This window comes from Lolium perenne, chromosome 4 (genome assembly GCF_019359855.2).
Source record: "Lolium perenne isolate Kyuss_39 chromosome 4, Kyuss_2.0, whole genome shotgun sequence".
NCBI classification, from domain to species: domain Eukaryota; kingdom Viridiplantae; phylum Streptophyta; class Magnoliopsida; order Poales; family Poaceae; genus Lolium; species Lolium perenne.
Genome location: NC_067247.2, coordinates 176,385,469 through 176,391,316, shown reverse-complemented (window position 1 = coordinate 176,391,316; position 5,848 = coordinate 176,385,469). Strand labels below are relative to the sequence as shown.

General features: G+C 41.9%; 1 long non-coding RNA gene across 2 annotated transcripts; it reads right to left on the bottom strand.

Moving 5' to 3' along the window:
• Positions 1-2,090: 2,090 nt before the first annotated feature.
• Positions 2,091-5,412, bottom strand: LOC127294601 (uncharacterized). Of its 2 annotated transcripts, XR_007846799.2 has the most exons (4): positions 4,781-5,412; positions 4,541-4,664; positions 3,456-3,668; positions 2,091-3,369 (listed from the first exon to the last, which is right to left on the bottom strand). It is a non-coding gene; the product is annotated as an uncharacterized lncRNA (long non-coding RNA). The 2 variants fall into 2 exon arrangements; XR_007846798.2 differs by having other exon boundaries at positions 4,541-5,412.
• Between the last annotated feature and the right edge of the window lie 436 nt (positions 5,413-5,848).

Here is a 5,848-nt window from a genome sequence, read left to right as displayed (position 1 = left end):
TATAAAGATACAGATGATCAAACCTCGGACAAGTAAAATATCGCGTGACAAAGGGAATCGGTATCGTATGTGAATGGTTCATTCGATCACTAAGTAATCGTTGAATATGTGCGAGCCATTATGGATCTCCAGATCCCTCTATTGGTTATTGGTCGGAGAGAAGTCTCAACCATGTCTACATAGTTCGCGAACCGTAGGGTGACACACTTAAGGTTTGATGTCGTATTAGTAGATATTGAATATATGGAATGGAGTTCGAAGTTTTGTTCGGAGTCTCAGATGGGATCCATGACATCACGAGGAGTTCTGGAATGGTCCGGAGAATAAGATTCATATATAGGAAGTCATTTTATAAGTTTGAAAATGATCCGGTGCATTTATGGAAGGTTCTAGAAAAGTCCGAAATAAATCACTATGGAAGGCGGAGTCCCGGAGGGACTCCACCAAGCTTGGCCAGCCAGCCCTAGGGGGTGGAGTCCCAGGTGGACTCAACCTAAGGTGGCCGGCCACCCCCTCCCAAGGAAAGGTGGGAATCCCACCTCAAGTGGGAATCCCACCTTGGGTAGGTTTCATGTCATATGGAAGGTTTTGGTTTGGGGTCTTATTCGAAGACTTGTAGACCAACTCTTGGGTGTTCCACCTATATAATGAGGGACAAGGGGAGGGGGCCGGCCACACAAAAGCCACCTTGGCCACACCCCTTAGTGGCCGGCCACCCCCTCTCCCCAAACCCTAGCCGCCCCCTCCTCCTCCACCTCTCCCGCAAACGCTTAGCGAAGCTCCGCCGGAGATATCCATCGACACCGCCACCACGCCGTCGTGCTGCCGGGATTCAAGGAGGAGCTACTACTTCCACTGCCCGCTGGAACGGGGAGAAGGACGTCTTCTTCATCAACACCGAACGTGTGACCGAGTACGGAGGTGCTGCCCGATTGTGGCACCATCAAGATCTTCTACGCGCTTTTGAAAGCAGCAAGTGATCGTCTACCACAGCAACGAGAGCCTCCTCTCGTAGGCTTTGGAAATCTTCATGGGTTAGTCTCGTTCATCCCCTCGTTGCTCCCATCTTCTAGATTGCATCTTGGCTTGAATTGCGTTCTCGCGGTAGGAAATTTTTTGTTTTCTATGCTACGAATCCCTACAAAAACAATATTCGTAGGATTGTGATGAATGGCATAATAGGCATCTGGACTTAAAAATCCGGGTGTTGACAGTTGCCACGGGAGACAATATAGTATATAAAACTATTAGTTTACTATATTGATGTCTTTCGTTCACCTATATTGATATATTTCTCTCTCCGAGATTGTCTATCGACTTCTTGTCAGTTACAAAGCCAATGTGTTTCTATTTCCAACCAGTAGCATCCCATTAATTGCTTCATCTCCCATTTTTTGCTTTATTGAACGTGCATTTTCCTAACCTTAACTCTCTGCGGCTGAAGTTCCCGCCAGGTGAACTCACCAAGTAGCCCCACAACACACACACAATTCGCCTGCATTTTTAAGTCCTCATAATTCCATATGCATCTTAATTCATGAAAACCTCACATCTTTGAGCTGCTGCAACTGCTATCATGGCACGACAACTATGCCTTAGGAATGAGCGGCATTGGGAATATAAATCCCACTACGAATCCTTCCTTCCAAATTTCAGGTGTGTATTGAACACTTCGGTGGTGGAATGATATGGCCATCCTCAATCATCTGCATTGGGAGATGTTGGGCTAAGCCCCAGATAGTCTAGCTCATGTGAACCGTTCTTGTTAACTGCACTTCATGTTTGATGGCCCACAGAAACCCTAATTTAACACCTCAGATCTTGTTATTGTTCATGTGGCTATCTAATTGAAACACAGAAATTGCATTACGGAACAAGGGTTCAAAAAAAGCTTTTATCATCTTTCCTTTTACTGCAAAATCTCATCAACTACAAGTCCTAATTAACTACAGTACAATTCTGCAGTTGTCTGGAATAAATACCAGAACACCAACATTGATGAACTTACTAAGTTCTCATAGAAGTTCCAGCTTTATTCACCAACACAAGAATTACAAAGAATAAGTGTCTTGCATGGTTCACAACGGAAAAGAAATCCTAGAATTCAAGGCATCCGATTATTCACCAACACATGAATTACAACATTACATGTTCCACCAACCGCGAACTCAACAAGCCTTAGGAACAAAAAAAAGGCACCACCACCGCTGATGATGTAAAATTGTATTGTAGTATCTACTCCGCCACCCCAAACAATAAATCCAAATGGAAATCTGAAGTTATCACGGCAACATGCCTAGCCCGACAATTGTGACCTAAACATTAGATTTCCATGGTTACAGTTCGACATACATTGACACCATTTAGATGCAATAGCAAAAGTGAGTTTTTCTAGACAAAGTTGTCTTCTAAATCTTAAGGCGTCACACTACAGAAATAAGAAATATATGAGTTGGACCAATCTGATATTTATATTGTAGTAAAATGCACTAAGACTAAGCTCAGTAAAAGAAATATTGTTTGTGCAAAAGACATTAGGATAAAAAAATCTTACAAGCTATAACTAAACTGAACCGAACTTGTACAAGTATTAGCACCATCCTTTGGGACAAGAGATCTGAACAGTTACTACTAACTTGCAGCAAGCATTAGCACATGGCATGACTGCAGTTGGGCAATACCACATTGTTGTTCAGTTCCATGCAGATCCCGCACTCCTCATCTATCAACATCTTGCTCTCCTATGCTTCCCGTCTCCTCCTTTACCCCTCTGAGCATCTTGCTCTCCTCTGCTTTGTATCAATCAGCATCTTGCTATTCTCTGCTTCGTGTCTCCACCTTTACCCCTCTGAGCAGACTGCCTTCTGCCTTGTCATCAGCATCGCTGATTACATCCTACAACTGCTCCAACGAAATACCACAGATGCAAACAATGTGTATCATTATCACAAGTCCAAACACCAGACAATCCTAAGCGAAATAATCCATCTTTCAGTTCAGCTATGTACAAATGGTATTGATTTTTACCGTATAATTCCCTAATGCCAGCTTCACCATTTGTGAGTGTACATGATGTCAGTTCCATCCGCATAAACCTGCACACAGAACTAACCAAAGCATAGGTTCATGTTGGATTAGTTGAGAATCCAGGCAAAATCACCAAAGGACATCATGTTGAAACGAAACCAAGACAGAAACTTGAAGATGAGGAGCCTAAGGAGGCTGAGAGCGCCGGCGAGGATGCTATCGGTCCACTGCTTGAGGAAGAGGAAAAAGTGCACGGCAGGGTTGTAGGACATCAACATTTACAGGGAGGCCCCTTCGTAGTCCTTGGAGAAGTCTGAGCCCCTGCACACGACAAATTCTACCCTAGAAATCAGATAATGTAAGATAAACTTCTGTTTATATAATAACTATGTAAAAAGACTTCAAGAGTTTACTGGTTAACTCGGTACCTTTTCTGAATAGTATGCAAATTAGACATAGCGTGACACAATATCTTCGAACATAAGCAACAACAGTACTAATCGGAGTGTTTCTCATCTGGCATAGTGAATCGTGGGCCGGTAGATGGGCAGTTGAGAGCAGAGCGTTGACTGCGACAGCCCCGGAATTGCTGGAAGATTGCATATCACACATGGCGGCCAGTTCATACTGTTCCACAGTTTCTGGCGGGAGGACAAAGATAGAAAAAATCAATTATGAAAAATTGTATTAAAAAAGTGAAGAAATATTAACTGCACACTCAAATGAGTCCCAAATATAGATTGCTACTTGAAATAATTGGGCATAATAAAAGTTGTAGCATTGTACCGTGAGAAAGATGCATGTTTTTCCAGATCCAGTGTAAACTTGACTTGTATTTATAATTATAAACTTGATCTAGCTAACGAATACCATTAGTTACCAGGGCCTAGTTTATTCAATCCTAAGTTAGGTTAGAAGAAGTGTTCTTTCTAGCCGCTGCATGTTTTTAAATTTAGGCACTAAATTAGTATCTCCAAGGACACCTACATGGTAAAGCCTCCATCCTAGCCCTCCCTCCCCCCTAGCCACATTGCCATGCCATTGTTGGACATGCATGTCCGTGTCTTGGTGCCACAAACAACGTGTTGGCTTTCTAATGTTCACATAAAATGGATAATAAGGTGGATTTCCAAAATTTGATATGCCTTACAATTTACAAGGATGAGTGAGTATACAGATCGATAAAACATGTAGGCGTAATCAGGTTCTAAGAGAACTCAGGCTCCGTAACCAAACAAAAATGATATTTGCTCTTATAGAACAAAAAATCATCAACAGAACTCTACAAGATTTTAATGTTCGAAGTTAAGAAAAATGCATATCAGTATCACTTACCTATCAGAGGATGGAAATAATAGTTCTCAAAACAAACACATGAGATATCGGATGTTTTAACTGAACTGAGCTAGTGGGGTCATGCATGGGAATGTATACTTAACGGAAGAATGCAGAAAAGAAGTCAGTATTTATAGCAGAGGAAACATACAAAGTTCACGGTCAGTTAACTACTTACCTGTTTCCTGCCATGCAAAGGTGTTCTCTCATTCAGGAACATTTATTGAACACGGTGGATACTACATTGATACAATAGACAATAGGCAATGTACACCTTATTTTGAACAAACACAAGAGAAAGACTGGCAAAGAAGAAACCGGCCATGAGAAACTAAAATATTTATAGTTGATTGAAGGTTGCATCTGAAACGAAACTACAATAGATGCAGAAACGGAATCTAGATGTTTATAAAATTACCATGATCTGCAGGAAGTATTTGGAAGCTGTAATAAATTTAATTGTTTGCAAAAAATGGCTAGTGAATAAAGGTGCTGCAGTAGAATTATGGATTTTGCCCATGCGTTAATGCTTCTTGTACTCTTGAATCCATTAGAGAATAGGTGAACATTATACCATAACAACCTCACTGCACAAAATGAAAAGCAGGAGTTAACCAACGACTACCAACATGTATTCTTCATCAAGTACTATGTACATATCCCAAGTACTTGCAAAGAAGAGAAATCTGATGAAGCAAAACCTTGCAAATTAATTCTCTGCCGCATTCAATAAATTTGGTGCATACAACTTCACTTTTATACAATACTTACATCAACACTTATAAATCCCAGCTGAATCCATGTCACCTTCTAGAAATTTAAAAATGATGTTCTTATCTACTCGCTTCCATACACTGAGCTGCCCTTAGAAAAGCTCCAAAATTTAATGTCAATCTAGATATACAAAAGGAGAAGAACACTCAAATGCTGTCAATTCGTAGAGTAATAAAATGATGAACATCCACATCATTTTCAAACTTCCTCGCTGCTCTCTAATTAGCAGTTCTGGTCATTAGTACTTTTGTACTCAAGGTTCTGAAGTACTTAGCTCATATGTACTTAGCTCATATGAAGTGTTATGTAATTACTTAGCATGCTGCAATCTTTTTTTTTTTTTTTTTTTTTTGCGAAAGGATTAGATTGCATTAAGCCACTGTTCTTACAGAAAGACCCAGAGAAAAAAGGAAATTACAACGAACTCCTCCTTCTACTAGATCCCGACTTCGACGAAGACAACGAGCCGTCGGCGGCGCGCCGCTGCCGCTGCTCCGCAACACGCCTTGGAAAAGAGCCAGCCCCATGGTAGACGGGAAGTCGCCAATCGCCGGGTCCGCAAACCCTACTCGCAGAAACGCCGTCGTCGTCGTCGCAGAGAGCTTGAACGCCATCTTCACCTTCTTCTTCACACACGGGAATCGCCGCCTAGTCGATCCCGAACGGGGCACGACGAACTCGCCAGATCCTCGGACCGCCGAGCTCGAGGAAG